This window comes from Aquarana catesbeiana, linkage group LG08 (assembly GCF_042186555.1).
Source record: "Aquarana catesbeiana isolate 2022-GZ linkage group LG08, ASM4218655v1, whole genome shotgun sequence".
In the NCBI taxonomy this organism is placed as follows: domain Eukaryota; kingdom Metazoa; phylum Chordata; class Amphibia; order Anura; family Ranidae; genus Aquarana; species Aquarana catesbeiana.
Genome location: NC_133331.1, coordinates 15,846,160 through 15,861,895, shown reverse-complemented (window position 1 = coordinate 15,861,895; position 15,736 = coordinate 15,846,160).

Below are 15,736 nucleotides of genomic sequence, written 5' to 3'. Positions count from 1 at the left end.
GGGGTGAGAGCGCCCGGTATAGAAGGGGGTGAGAGTGTCCGGTATAGAAGGGGGTGAGCGTGTCCGGTATAGAAGGGGGTGAGAGCGTCCGGTATAGAAGGGGGTGAGAGCGCCCGGTATAGAAGGGGGTGAGAGTGTCCGGTATAGAAGGGGGTGAGAGTGTCCGGTATAGAAGGGGGTGAGAGTGTCCGGTATAGAAGGGGGTGGTCCGGTATAGAAGGGGGTGAGAGCGCCCGGTATAGAAGGGGGTGAGATTGTCCGGTATAGAAGGGGGTGAGAGTGTCCGGTATAGAAGGGGGTGAGATTGTCCGGTATAGAAAGGGGTGAGAGTGTCCGGTATAGAAGGGGGTGAGAGTATCCGGTATAGAAGGGGGTGGTCTGGTATAGAAGGGGGTGAGATTGTCCGGTATAGAAGGGGGTGAGAGTGCCCGGTATAGAAGGGGGTGAGATTGTCCGGTATAGAAGGGGGTGAGAGTGTCTGGTATAGAAGGGGGTGAGGTTGTCCGGTATAGAAGGGGGTGAGAGTGTCCGGTATAGAAGGGGGTGAGAGTGTCTGGTATAGAAGGGGGTGAGATTGTCCGGTATAGAAGGGGGTGAGAGTGTCTGGTATAGAAGGGGGTGAGAGCGCCCGGTATAGAAGGGGGTGAGATTGTCCGGTATAGAAGGGGGTGAGAGTGTCCGGTATAGAAGGGGGTGAGAGTGTCCGGTATAGAAGGGGGTGAGAGCGTCCGGTATAGAAGGGGGTGAGATTGTCCGGTATAGAAGGGGGTGAGAGTGTCCGGTATAGAAGGGGGTGAGAGTGTCCGGTATAGAAGGGGGTGAGATTGTCCGGTATAGAAGGGGGTGAGATTGTCCGGTATAGAAGGGGGTGAGAGTGCCCGGTATAGAAGGGGGTGAGATTGTCCGGTATAGAAGGGGGTGAGAGTGTCCGGTATAGAAGGGGGTGAGAGTGTCCGGTATAGAAGGGGGTGAGATTGTCCGGTATAGAAGGGGGTGAGATTGTCCGGTATAGAAGGGGGTGAGATTGTCCGGTATAGAAGGGGGTGAGAGCGCCCGGTATAGAAGGGGGTGAGATTGTCCGGTATAGAAGGGGGTGAGAGTGTCCGGTATAGAAGGGGGTGAGATTGTCTGGTATAGAAGGGGTGAGAGTGCCCGGTATAGAAGGGGGTGAGATTGTCCGGTATAGAAGGGGGTGACAGTGTCCGGTATAGAAGGGGGTGAGATTGTCCGGTATAGAAGGGGGTGAGATTGTCCGGTATAGAAGGGGGTGAGATTGTCCGGTATAGAAGGGGTGAGAGTGCCTGGTATAGAAGGGGGTGAGATTGTCCGGTATAGAAGGGGGTGAGAGTGTCCGGTAAAGAAGGGGGTGAGAGCGTCCGGTATAGAAGGGGGTGAGAGCGTCCGGTAAAGAAGGGGGTGAGAGCGTCCGGTATAGAAGGGGGTGAGAGCGCCCGGTATAGAAGGGGGTGAGATTGTCCCGTATAGAAGGGGGTGAGAGTGTCCAGTATAGAAGGGGGTGAGATTGTCCGGTATAGAAGGGGGTGAGATTGTCCGGTATAGAAGGGGGTGAGAGCGCCCGGTATAGAAGGGGGTGAGAGCGTCCGGTATAGAAGGGGGTGAGATTGTCCGGTATAGAAGGGGGTGAGAGTGTCCGGTATAGAAGGGGGTGAGAGTGTCCGGTATAGAAGGGGGTGAGATTGTCCCGTATAGAAGGGGGTGAGATTGTCCCGTATAGAAGGAGGTGAGAGTGTCCGGTATAGAAGGGGGTGAGATTGTCCGGTATAGAAGGGGGTGAGATTGTCCGGTATAGAAGGGGGTGAGAGCGCCCGGTATAGAAGGGGGTGAGAGCGTCCGGTATAGAAGGGGGTGAGATTGTCCGGTATAGAAGGGGGTGAGAGTGTCCGGTATAGAAGGGGGTGAGATTGTCCGGTATAGAAGGGGGTGAGATTGTCCGGTATAGAAGGGGGTGAGATTGTCCGGTATAGAAGGGGGTGAGATTGTCCGGTATAGAAGGGGGTGAGAGTGTCTGGTAAAGAAGGGGGTGAGAGCGTCCGGTATAGAAGGGGGTGAGAGCGTCCGGTATAGAAGGGAGTGAGAACGCCCGGTATAGAAGGGGGTGAGATTGTCCGGTATAGAAGGGGGTGAGATTGTCCGGTATAGAAGGGGGTGAGATTGTCCGGTATAGAAGGGGTGAGAGTGTCCGGTATAGAAGGGGGTGAGATTGTCCCGTATAGAAGGGGGTGAGATTGTCCCGTATAGAAGGAGGTGAGAGTGTCCGGTATAGAAGGGGGTGAGATTGTCCGGTATAGAAGGGGGTGAGATTGTCCGGTATAGAAGGGGGTGAGATTGTCCGGTATAGAAGGGGGTGAGAGTGTCCGGTATAGAAGGGGTGAGAGTGCCCGGTATAGAAGGGGGTGAGATTGTCCGGTATAGAAGGGGGTGAGAGTGTCTGGTAAAGAAGGGGGTGAGAGCGTCCGGTATAGAAGGGGGTGAGAGCGTCCGGTATAGAAGGGGGTGAGATTGTCCGGTATAGAAGGGGGTGAGATTGTCCGGTATAGAAGGGGGTGAGATTGTCCAGTATAGAAGGGGGTGAGATTGTCCGGTATAGAAGGGGGTGAGAGCGCCCGGTATAGAAGGGGGTGAGATTGTCCGGTATAGAAGGGGGTGAGAGTGTCCGGTATAGAAGGGGGTGAGATTGTCCGGTATAGAAAGGGGTGAGAGTGTCCGGTATAGAAGGGGGTGAGAGTATCCGGTATAGAAGGGGGTGGTCTGGTATAGAAGGGGGTGAGATTGTCCGGTATAGAAGGGGGTGAGAGTGCCCGGTATAGAAGGGGGTGAGATTGTCCGGTATAGAAGGGGGTGAGAGTGTCTGGTATAGAAGGGGGTGAGATTGTCCGGTATAGAAGGGGGTGAGAGTGTCCGGTATAGAAGGGGGTGAGATTGTCCGGTATAGAAGGGGGTGAGAGTGTCCGGTATAGAAGGGGGTGAGATTGTCCGGTATAGAAGGGGGTGAGATTGTCCGGTATAGAAGGGGGTGAGATTGTCCGGTATAGAAGGGGGTGAGAGTGTCCGGTATAGAAGGGGGTGAGATTGTCCGGTATAGAAGGGGGTGAGATTGTCCGGTATAGAAGGGGGTGAGAGTGCCCGGTATAGAAGGGGGTGAGATTGTCCGGTATAGAAGGGGGTGAGAGTGTCCGGTATAGAAGGGGGTGAGAGTGTCCGGTATAGAAGGGGGTGAGATTGTCCGGTATAGAAGGGGGTGAGATTGTCCGGTATAGAAGGGGGTGAGATTGTCTGGTATAGAAGGGGGTGAGAGCGCCCGGTATAGAAGGGGGTGAGATTGTCCGGTATAGAAGGGGGTGAGAGTGTCCGGTATAGAAGGGGGTGAGATTGTCCGGTATAGAAGGGGTGAGATTGTCCGGTATAGAAGGGGGTGACAGTGTCCGGTATAGAAGTGGGGGAGAGTGTCCGGTATAGAAGGGGGTGAGATTGTCCGGTATAGAAGGGGGTGAGATTGTCCGGTATAGAAGGGGGTGAGATTGTCCGGTATAGAAGGGGGTGAGAGTGCCCGGTATAGAAGGGGGTGAGATTGTCCGGTATAGAAGGGGGTGACAGTGTCCGGTATAGAAGTGGGGGAGAGTGTCCGGTATAGAAGGGGGTGAGATTGTCCGGTATAGAAGGGGGTGAGATTGTCCGGTATAGAAGGGGGTGAGATTGTCCGGTATAGAAGGGGGTGAGAGTGCCCGGTATAGAAGGGGGTGAGATTGTCCGGTATAGAAGGGGGTGAGAGTGTCCGGTAAAGAAGGGGGTGAGAGCGTCCGGTATAGAAGGGGGTGAGAGGGTCCGGTAAAGAAGGGGGTGAGAGCGTCCAGTATAGAAGGGGGTGAGATTGTCCCGTATAGAAGGGGGTGAGAGTGTCCAGTATAGAAGGGGGTGAGATTGTCCAGTATAGAAGGGGGTGAGATTGTCCGGTATAGAAGGGGGTGAGAGCGCCCGGTATAGAAGGGGGTGAGAGCGTCCGGTATAGAAGGGGGTGAGATTGTCCGGTATAGAAGGGGGTGAGAGTGTCCGGTATAGAAGGGGGTGAGAGTGTCCAGTATAGAAGGGGGTGAGATTGTCCGGTATAGAAGGGGGTGAGATTGTCCCGTATAGAAGGAGGTGAGAGTGTCCGGTATAGAAGGGGGTGAGATTGTCCCGTATAGAAGGGGGTGAGTGTGTCCGGTATAGAAGGTGGTGAGAGCGCCCGGTATAGAAGGGGGTGAGATTGTCCCATATAGAAGGGGGTGAGAGTGTCCGGTATAGAAGGGGGTGAGATTGTCCGGTATAGAAGGGGGTGAGATTGTCCGGTATAGAAGGGGGTGAGAGCGCCCGGTATAGAAGGGGGTGAGAGCGCCCGGTATAGAAGGGGGTGAGATTGTCCCGTATAGAAGGGGGTGAGAGTGTCCGGTATAGAAGGGGGTGAGATTGTCCGGTATAGAAGGGGGTGAGATTGTCCGGTATAGAAGGGGGTGAGAGCGCCCGGTATAGAAGGGGGTGAGAGCGTCCGGTATAGAAGGGGGTGAGAGCGCCCGGTATAGAAGGGGGTGAGATTGTCCGGTATAGAAGGGGGTGAGAGTGTCCGGTATAGAAGGGGGTGAGAGTGTCCGGTATAGAAGGAGGTGAGAGTGTCCGGTATAGAAGGGGGTGAGAGTGTCCGGTATAGAAGGGGGTGAGAGTGTCCGGTATAAAAGGGGGTGAGATTGTCCGGTATAGAAGGGGGTGAGAGTGCCCGGTATAGAAGGGGGTGAGATTGTCCGGTATAGAAGGGGGTGAGAGTGTCCGGTATAGAAGGGGGTGAGAGTGTCCGGTATAGAAGGGGGTGAGATTGTCCGGTATAGAAGGGGGTGAGATTGTCCGGTATAGAAGGGGGTGAGATTGTCCGGTATAGAAGGGGGTGAGATTGTCCGGTATAGAAGGGGGTGAGAGCGCCCGGTATAGAAGGGGGTGAGATTGTCCGGTATAGAAGGGGGTGAGAGTGTCCGGTATAGAAGGGGGTGAGATTGTCCGGTATAGAAGGGGTGAGAGTGCCCGGTATAGAAGGGGGTGAGATTGTCCGGTATAGAAGGGGGTGACAGTGTCCGGTATAGAAGTGGGGGAGAGTGTCCGGTATAGAAGGGGGTGAGATTGTCCGGTATAGAAGGGGGTGAGATTGTCCGGTATAGAAGGGGGTGAGATTGTCCGGTATAGAAGGGGTGAGAGTGCCCGGTATAGAAGGGGGTGAGATTGTCCGGTATAGAAGGGGGTGAGAGTGTCCGGTAAAGAAGGGGGTGAGAGCGTCCGGTAAAGAAGGGGGTGAGAGCGTCCGGTATAGAAGGGGGTGAGAGCGTCCGGTAAAGAAGGGGGTGAGAGCGTCCAGTATAGAAGGGGGTGAGATTGTCCCGTATAGAAGGGGGTGAGAGTGCCCGGTATAGAAGGGGGTGAGATTGTCCGGTATAGAAGGGGGTGAGAGCGCCCGGTATAGAAGGGGGTGAGAGCGTCCGGTATAGAAGGGGGTGAGATTGTCCGGTATAGAAGGGGGTGAGAGTGTCCGGTATAGAAGGGGGTGAGAGTGTCCAGTATAGAAGGGGGTGAGATTGTCCGGTATAGAAGGGGGTGAGATTGTCCCGTATAGAAGGAGGTGAGAGTGTCCGGTATAGAAGGGGGTGAGATTGTCCCGTATAGAAGGGGGTGAGAGTGTCCGGTATAGAAGGGGGTGAGATTGTCCCATATAGAAGGGGGTGAGAGCGCCCGGTATAGAAGGGGGTGAGATTGTCCCATATAGAAGGGGGTGAGAGTGTCCGGTATAGAAGGGGGTGAGATTGTCCGGTATAGAAGGGGGTGAGATTGTCCGGTATAGAAGGGGGTGAGAGCGCCCGGTATAGAAGGGGGTGAGAGCGCCCGGTATAGAAGGGGGTGAGATTGTCCCGTATAGAAGGGGGTGAGAGTGTCCGGTATAGAAGGGGGTGAGATTGTCCGGTATAGAAGGGGGTGAGATTGTCCGGTATAGAAGGGGGTGAGAGCGCCCGGTATAGAAGGGGGTGAGAGCGTCCGGTATAGAAGGGGGTGAGATTGTCCGGTATAGAAGGGGGTGAGAGTGTCCGGTATAGAAGGGGGTGAGAGTGTCCAGTATAGAAGGGGGTGAGATTGTCCGGTATAGAAGGGGGTGAGATTGTCCCGTATAGAAGGAGGTGAGAGTGTCCGGTATAGAAGGGGGTGAGATTGTCCGGTATAGAAGGGGGTGAGATTGTCCGGTATAGAAGGGGGTGAGAGCGCCCGGTATAGAAGGGGGTGAGAGCGTCCGGTATAGAAGGGGGTGAGATTGTCCGGTATAGAAGGGGGTGAGAGTGTCCGGTATAGAAGGGGGTGAGAGTGTCCGGTATAGAAGGGGGTGAGATTGTCCGGTATAGAAGGGGGTGAGATTGTCCGGTATAGAAGGGGGTGAGAGTGTCTGGTAAAGAAGGGGGTGAGAGCGTCCGGTATAGAAGGGGGTGAGAGCGTCCGGTATAGAAGGGAGTGAGAACGCCCGGTATAGAAGGGGGTGAGATTGTCCGGTATAGAAGGGGGTGAGATTGTCCGGTATAGAAGGGGGGAGAGTGTCCGGTATAGAAGGGGGTGAGAGTGTCCGGTATAGAAGGGGGTGAGATTGTCCGGTATAGAAGGGGGTGAGATTGTCCGGTATAGAAGGGGGGAGAGTGTCCGGTATAGAAGGGGGTGAGAGTGTCCGGTATAGAAGGGGGTGAGATTGTCCGGTATAGAAGGGGGTGAGATTGTCCGGTATAGAAGGGGGTGAGAGTGTCCTTTATAGAAGGGGTGAGAGTGCCCGGTATAGAAGGGGGTGAGAGCGTCCGGTATAGAAGGGGGTGAGAGGGTCCGGTAAAGAAGGGGGTGAGAGCGTCCAGTATAGAAGGGGGTGAGATTGTCCCGTATAGAAGGGGGTGAGAGTGTCCGGTATAGAAGGGGGTGAGATTGTCCAGTATAGAAGGAGGAGAGATTGTCCGGTATAGAAGGGGGTGAGAGCGCCCGGTATAGAAGGGGGTGAGAGCGTCCGGTATAGAAGGGGGTGAGATTGTCCGGTATAGAAGGGGGTGAGAGTGTCCGGTATAGAAGGGGGTGAGAGTGTCCAGTATAGAAGGGGGTGAGATTGTCCGGTATAGAAGGGGGTGAGATTGTCCCGTATAGAAGGAGGTGAGAGTGTCCGGTATAGAAGGGGGTGAGATTGTCCCGTATAGAAGGGGGTGAGAGTGTCCGGTATAGAAGGTGGTGAGAGCGCCCGGTATAGAAGGGGGTGAGATTGTCCCATATAGAAGGGGGTGAGAGTGTCCGGTATAGAAGGGGGTGAGATTGTCCGGTATAGAAGGGGGTGAGATTGTCCGGTATAGAAGGGGGTGAGAGCGCCCGGTATAGAAGGGGGTGAGAGCGCCCGGTATAGAAGGGGGTGAGATTGTCCCGTATAGAAGGGGGTGAGAGTGTCCGGTATAGAAGGGGGTGAGATTGTCCGGTATAGAAGGGGGTGAGAGCGTCCGGTATAGAAGGGGGTGAGAGCGTCCGGTATAGAAGGGGGTGAGATTGTCCGGTATAGAAGGGGGTGGTCCGGTATAGAAGGGGGTGAGATTGTCCCGTATAGAAGGAGGTGAGAGTGTCCGGTATAGAAGGGGGTGAGATTGTCCCGTATAGAAGGGGGTGAGAGTGTCCGGTATAGAAGGTGGTGAGAGCGCCCGGTATAGAAGGGGGTGAGATTGTCCCATATAGAAGGGGGTGAGAGTGTCCGGTATAGAAGGGGGTGAGATTGTCCGGTATAGAAGGGGGTGAGATTGTCCGGTATAGAAGGGGGTGAGAGCGCCCGGTATAGAAGGGGGTGAGAGCGCCCGGTATAGAAGGGGGTGAGAGCGTCCGGTATAGAAGGGGGTGAGAGCGCCCGGTATAGAAGGGGGTGAGATTGTCCGGTATAGAAGGGGGTGAGAGCGTCCGGTATAGAAGGGGGTGAGAGCGTCCGGTATAGAAGGGGGTGAGAGCGTCCGGTATAGAAGGGGGTGAGAGTGTCCGGTATAGAAGGGGGTGAGAGCGCCCGGTATAGAAGGGGGTGAGATTGTCCGGTATAGAAGGGGGTGAGAGTGTCCGGTATAGAAGGGGGTGAGAGCGTCCGGTATAGAAGGGGGTGAGAGCGTCCGGTATAGAAGGGGGTGAGATTGTCCGGTATAGAAGGGGGTGGTCCGGTATAGAAGGGGGTGAGATTGTCCGGTATAGAAGGGGGTGAGAGTGTCCGGTATAGAAGGGGGTGAGAGTGTCCGGTATAGAAGGAGGTGAGAGTGTCCGGTATAGAAGGGGGTGAGAGTGTCCGGTATAGAAGGGGGTGAGAGTGTCCGGTATAGAAGGGGGTGAGATTGTGCGGTATAGAAGGGGGTGAGAGTGCCCGGTATAGAAGGGGGTGAGATTGTCCGGTATAGAAGGGGGTGAGAGTGTCCGGTATAGAAGGGGGTGAGAGTGTCCGGTATAGAAGGGGGTGAGATTGTCCGGTATAGAAGGGGGTGAGATTGTCCGGTATAGAAGGGGGTGAGATTGTCCGGTATAGAAGGGGGTGAGATTGTCCGGTATAGAAGGGGGTGAGAGCGCCCGGTATAGAAGGGGGTGAGATTGTCCGGTATAGAAGGGGGTGAGAGTGTCCGGTATAGAAGGGGGTGAGATTGTCCGGTATAGAAGGGGTGAGAGTGCCCGGTATAGAAGGGGGTGAGATTGTCCGGTATAGAAGGGGGTGACAGTGTCCGGTATAGAAGTGGGGGAGAGTGTCCGGTATAGAAGGGGGTGAGATTGTCCGGTATAGAAGGGGGTGAGATTGTCCGGTATAGAAGGGGGTGAGATTGTCCGGTATAGAAGGGGTGAGAGTGCCCGGTATAGAAGGGGGTGAGATTGTCTGGTATAGAAGGGGGTGAGAGTGTCCGGTAAAGAAGGGGGTGAGAGCGTCCGGTATAGAAGGGGGTGAGAGCGTCCGGTAAAGAAGGGGGTGAGAGCGTCCAGTATAGAAGGGGGTGAGATTGTCCCGTATAGAAGGGGGTGAGAGTGTCCGGTATAGAAGGGGGTGAGATTGTCCAGTATAGAAGGGGGTGAGATTGTCCGGTATAGAAGGGGGTGAGAGCGCCCGGTATAGAAGGGGGTGAGAGCGTCCGGTATAGAAGGGGGTGAGATTGTCCGGTATAGAAGGGGGTGAGAGTGTCCGGTATAGAAGGGGGTGAGAGTGTCCAGTATAGAAGGGGGTGAGATTGTCCGGTATAGAAGGGGGTGAGATTGTCCCGTATAGAAGGAGGTGAGAGTGTCCGGTATAGAAGGGGGTGAGATTGTCCCGTATAGAAGGGGGTGAGAGTGTCCGGTATAGAAGGTGGTGAGAGCGCCCGGTATAGAAGGGGGTGAGATTGTCCCATATAGAAGGGGGTGAGAGTGTCCGGTATAGAAGGGGGTGAGATTGTCCGGTATAGAAGGGGGTGAGATTGTCCGGTATAGAAGGGGGTGAGAGCGCCCGGTATAGAAGGGGGTGAGAGCGCCCGGTATAGAAGGGGGTGAGATTGTCCCGTATAGAAGGGGGTGAGAGTGTCCGGTATAGAAGGGGGTGAGATTGTCCGGTATAGAAGGGGGTGAGATTGTCCGGTATAGAAGGGGGTGAGAGCGCCCGGTATAGAAGGGGGTGAGAGCGTCCGGTATAGAAGGGGGTGAGATTGTCCGGTATAGAAGGGGGTGAGAGTGTCCGGTATAGAAGGGGGTGAGAGTGTCCAGTATAGAAGGGGGTGAGATTGTCCGGTATAGAAGGGGGTGAGATTGTCCCGTATAGAAGGAGGTGAGAGTGTCCGGTATAGAAGGGGGTGAGATTGTCCGGTATAGAAGGGGGTGAGATTGTCCGGTATAGAAGGGGGTGAGAGCGCCCGGTATAGAAGGGGGTGAGAGCGTCCGGTATAGAAGGGGGTGAGATTGTCCGGTATAGAAGGGGGTGAGAGTGTCCGGTATAGAAGGGGGTGAGAGTGTCCGGTATAGAAGGGGGTGAGATTGTCCGGTATAGAAGGGGGTGAGATTGTCCGGTATAGAAGGGGGTGAGAGTGTCTGGTAAAGAAGGGGGTGAGAGCGTCCGGTATAGAAGGGGGTGAGAGCGTCCGGTATAGAAGGGAGTGAGAACGCCCGGTATAGAAGGGGGTGAGATTGTCCGGTATAGAAGGGGGTGAGATTGTCCGGTATAGAAGGGGGGAGAGTGTCCGGTATAGAAGGGGGTGAGAGTGTCCGGTATAGAAGGGGGTGAGATTGTCCGGTATAGAAGGGGGTGAGATTGTCCGGTATAGAAGGGGGGAGAGTGTCCGGTATAGAAGGGGGTGAGAGTGTCCGGTATAGAAGGGGGTGAGATTGTCCGGTATAGAAGGGGGTGAGATTGTCCGGTATAGAAGGGGGTGAGAGTGTCCTTTATAGAAGGGGTGAGAGTGCCCGGTATAGAAGGGGGTGAGATTGTCCGGTATAGAAGGGGGTGAGAGTGTCCGGTAAAGAAGGGGGTGAGAGCGTCCGGTATAGAAGGGGGTGAGAGGGTCCGGTAAAGAAGGGGGTGAGAGCGTCCAGTATAGAAGGGGGTGAGATTGTCCCGTATAGAAGGGGGTGAGAGTGTCCGGTATAGAAGGGGGTGAGATTGTCCGGTATAGAAGGGGGTGAGAGTGTCCGGTAAAGAAGGGGGTGAGAGCGTCCGGTATAGAAGGGGGTGAGAGGGTCCGGTAAAGAAGGGGGTGAGAGCGTCCAGTATAGAAGGGGGTGAGATTGTCCCGTATAGAAGGGGGTGAGAGTGTCCGGTATAGAAGGGGGTGAGATTGTCCAGTATAGAAGGGGGTGAGATTGTCCGGTATAGAAGGGGGTGAGATTGTCCCGTATAGAAGGGGGTGAGAGCGCCCGGTATAGAAGGGGGTGAGAGCGTCCGGTATAGAAGGGGGTGAGATTGTCCGGTATAGAAGGGGGTGAGAGTGTCCGGTATAGAAGGGGGTGAGAGTGTCCAGTATAGAAGGGGGTGAGATTGTCCGGTATAGAAGGGGGTGAGATTGTCCCGTATAGAAGGAGGTGAGAGTGTCCGGTATAGAAGGGGGTGAGATTGTCCCGTATAGAAGGGGGTGAGAGTGTCCGGTATAGAAGGTGGTGAGAGCGCCCGGTATAGAAGGGGGTGAGATTGTCCCATATAGAAGGGGGTGAGAGTGTCCGGTATAGAAGGGGGTGAGATTGTCCGGTATAGAAGGGGGTGAGATTGTCCGGTATAGAAGGGGGTGAGAGCGCCCGGTATAGAAGGGGGTGAGAGCGCCCGGTATAGAAGGGGGTGAGATTGTCCCGTATAGAAGGGGGTGAGAGTGTCCGGTATAGAAGGGGGTGAGATTGTCCGGTATAGAAGGGGGTGAGATTGTCCGGTATAGAAGGGGGTGAGAGCGCCCGGTATAGAAGGGGGTGAGAGCGTCCGGTATAGAAGGGGGTGAGAGCGCCCGGTATAGAAGGGGGTGAGATTGTCCGGTATAGAAGGGGGTGAGAGCGTCCGGTATAGAAGGGGGTGAGAGCGTCCGGTATAGAAGGGGGTGAGAGCGTCCGGTATAGAAGGGGGTGAGAGTGTCCGGTATAGAAGGGGGTGAGAGCGCCCGGTATAGAAGGGGGTGAGATTGTCCGGTATAGAAGGGGGTGAGAGTGTCCGGTATAGAAGGGGGTGAGAGCGTCCGGTATAGAAGGGGGTGAGAGCGTCCGGTATAGAAGGGGGTGAGATTGTCCGGTATAGAAGGGGGTGGTCCGGTATAGAAGGGGGTGAGATTGTCCGGTATAGAAGGGGGTGAGAGTGTCCGGTATAGAAGGGGGTGAGAGTGTCCGGTATAGAAGGAGGTGAGAGTGTCCGGTATAGAAGGGGGTGAGAGTGTCCGGTATAGAAGGGGGTGAGAGTGTCCGGTATAGAAGGGGGTGAGATTGTCCGGTATAGAAGGGGGTGAGAGTGCCCGGTATAGAAGGGGGTGAGATTGTCCGGTATAGAAGGGGGTGAGAGTGTCCGGTATAGAAGGGGGTGAGAGTGTCCGGTATAGAAGGGGGTGAGATTGTCCGGTATAGAAGGGGGTGAGATTGTCCGGTATAGAAGGGGGTGAGATTGTCCGGTATAGAAGGGGGTGAGATTGTCCGGTATAGAAGGGGGTGAGAGCGCCCGGTATAGAAGGGGGTGAGATTGTCCGGTATAGAAGGGGGTGAGAGTGTCCGGTATAGAAGGGGGTGAGATTGTCCGGTATAGAAGGGGTGAGAGTGCCCGGTATAGAAGGGGGTGAGATTGTCCGGTATAGAAGGGGGTGACAGTGTCCGGTATAGAAGTGGGGGAGAGTGTCCGGTATAGAAGGGGGTGAGATTGTCCGGTATAGAAGGGGGTGAGATTGTCCGGTATAGAAGGGGGTGAGATTGTCCGGTATAGAAGGGGTGAGAGTGCCCGGTATAGAAGGGGGTGAGATTGTCCGGTATAGAAGGGGGTGAGAGTGTCCGGTAAAGAAGGGGGTGAGAGCGTCCGGTATAGAAGGGGGTGAGAGCGTCCGGTAAAGAAGGGGGTGAGAGCGTCCAGTATAGAAGGGGGTGAGATTGTCCCGTATAGAAGGGGGTGAGAGTGTCCGGTATAGAAGGGGGTGAGATTGTCCAGTATAGAAGGGGGTGAGATTGTCCGGTATAGAAGGGGGTGAGAGCGCCCGGTATAGAAGGGGGTGAGAGCGTCCGGTATAGAAGGGGGTGAGATTGTCCGGTATAGAAGGGGGTGAGATTGTCCCGTATAGAAGGGGGTGAGAGTGTCCGGTATAGAAGGGGGTGAGAGTGTCCAGTATAGAAGGGGGTGAGATTGTCCGGTATAGAAGGGGGTGAGATTGTCCCGTATAGAAGGAGGTGAGAGTGTCCGGTATAGAAGGGGGTGAGATTGTCCCGTATAGAAGGGGGTGAGAGTGTCCGGTATAGAAGGTGGTGAGAGCGCCCGGTATAGAAGGGGGTGAGATTGTCCCATATAGAAGGGGGTGAGAGTGTCCGGTATAGAAGGGGGTGAGATTGTCCGGTATAGAAGGGGGTGAGATTGTCCGGTATAGAAGGGGGTGAGAGCGCCCGGTATAGAAGGGGGTGAGAGCGCCCGGTATAGAAGGGGGTGAGATTGTCCCGTATAGAAGGGGGTGAGAGTGTCCGGTATAGAAGGGGGTGAGATTGTCCGGTATAGAAGGGGGTGAGAGCGCCCGGTATAGAAGGGGGTGAGAGCGTCCGGTATAGAAGGGGGTGAGATTGTCCGGTATAGAAGGGGGTGAGAGTGTCCGGTATAGAAGGGGGTGAGAGTGTCCAGTATAGAAGGGGTTGAGATTGTCCGGTATAGAAGGGGGTGAGATTGTCCCGTATAGAAGGAGGTGAGAGTGTCCGGTATAGAAGGGGGTGAGATTGTCCGGTATAGAAGGGGGTGAGATTGTCCGGTATAGAAGGGGGTGAGAGCGCCCGGTATAGAAGGGGGTGAGAGCGTCCGGTATAGAAGGGGGTGAGATTGTCCGGTATAGAAGGGGGTGAGAGTGTCCGGTATAGAAGGGGGTGAGAGTGTCCGGTATAGAAGGGGGTGAGATTGTCCGGTATAGAAGGGGGTGAGATTGTCCGGTATAGAAGGGGGTGAGAGTGTCTGGTAAAGAAGGGGGTGAGAGCGTCCGGTATAGAAGGGGGTGAGAGCGTCCGGTATAGAAGGGAGTGAGAACGCCCGGTATAGAAGGGGGTGAGATTGTCCGGTATAGAAGGGGGTGAGATTGTCCGGTATAGAAGGGGGGAGAGTGTCCGGTATAGAAGGGGGTGAGAGTGTCCGGTATAGAAGGGGGTGAGATTGTCCGGTATAGAAGGGGGTGAGATTGTCCGGTATAGAAGGGGGGAGAGTGTCCGGTATAGAAGGGGGTGAGAGTGTCCGGTATAGAAGGGGGTGAGATTGTCCGGTATAGAAGGGGGTGAGATTGTCCGGTATAGAAGGGGGTGAGAGTGTCCTTTATAGAAGGGGTGAGAGTGCCCGGTATAGAAGGGGGTGAGATTGTCCGGTATAGAAGGGGGTGAGAGTGTCCGGTAAAGAAGGTGGTGAGAGCGTCCGGTATAGAAGGGGGTGAGAGGGTCCGGTAAAGAAGGGGGTGAGAGCGTCCAGTATAGAAGGGGGTGAGATTGTCCCGTATAGATGGGGGTGAGAGTGTCCGGTATAGAAGGGGGTGAGATTGTCCAGTATAGAAGGGGGTGAGATTGTCCGGTATAGAAGGGGGTGAGAGCGCCCGGTATAGAAGGGGGTGAGAGCGTCCGGTATAGAAGGGGGTGAGATTGTCCGGTATAGAAGGGGGTGAGAGTGTCCGGTATAGAAGGGGGTGAGAGTGTCCAGTATAGAAGGGGGTGAGATTGTCCGGTATAGAAGGGGGTGAGATTGTCCCGTATAGAAGGAGGTGAGAGTGTCCGGTATAGAAGGGGGTGAGATTGTCCCGTATAGAAGGGGGTGAGAGTGTCCGGTATAGAAGGTGGTGAGAGCGCCCGGTATAGAAGGGGGTGAGATTGTCCCATATAGAAGGGGGTGAGAGTGTCCGGTATAGAAGGGGGTGAGATTGTCCGGTATAGAAGGGGGTGAGATTGTCCGGTATAGAAGGGGGTGAGAGCGCCCGGTATAGAAGGGGGTGAGAGCGCCCGGTATAGAAGGGGGTGAGATTGTCCCGTATAGAAGGGGGTGAGAGTGTCCGGTATAGAAGGGGGTGAGATTGTCCGGTATAGAAGGGGGTGAGATTGTCCGGTATAGAAGGGGGTGAGAGCGCCCGGTATAGAAGGGGGTGAGAGCGTCCGGTATAGAAGGGGGTGAGAGCGTCCGGTATAGAAGGGGGTGAGAGTGTCCGGTATAGAAGGGGGTGAGAGCGTCCGGTATAGAAGGGGGTGAGAGCGCCCGGTATAGAAGGGGGTGAGATTGTCCGGTATAGAAGGGGGTGAGAGCGTCCGGTATAGAAGGGGGTGAGAGCGTCCGGTATAGAAGGGGGTGAGAGCGTCCGGTATAGAAGGGGGTGAGAGTGTCCGGTATAGAAGGGGGTGAGAGCGCCCGGTATAGAAGGGGGTGAGATTGTCCGGTATAGAAGGGGGTGAGAGTGTCCGGTATAGAAGGGGGTGAGAGCGTCCGGTATAGAAGGGGGTGAGAGCGTCCGGTATAGAAGGGGGTGAGATTGTCCGGTATAGAAGGGGGTGGTCCGGTATAGAAGGGGGTGAGATTGTCCGGTATAGAAGGGGGTGAGAGTGTCCGGTATAGAAGGGGGTGAGAGTGTCCGGTATAGAAGGAGGTGAGAGTGTCCGGTATAGAAGGGGGTGAGAGTGTCCGGTATAGAAGGGGGTGAGAGTGTCCGGTATAGAAGGGGGTGAGATTGTCCGGTATAGAAGGGGGTGAGAGTGCCCGGTATAGAAGGGGGTGAGATTGTCCGGTATAGAAGGGGGTGAGAGTGTCCGGTATAGAAGGGGGTGAGAGTGTCCGGTATAGAAGGGGGTGAGATTGTCCGGTATAGAAGGGGGTGAGATTGTCCGGTATAGAAGGGGGTGAGATTGTCCGGTATAGAAGGGGGTGAGATTGTCCGGTATAGAAGGGGGTGAGAGCGCCCGGTATAGAAGGGGGTGAGATTGTCCGGTATAGAAGGGGGTGAGAGTGTCCGGTATAGAAGGGGGTGAGATTGTCCGGTATAGAAGGGGTGAGAGTGCCCGG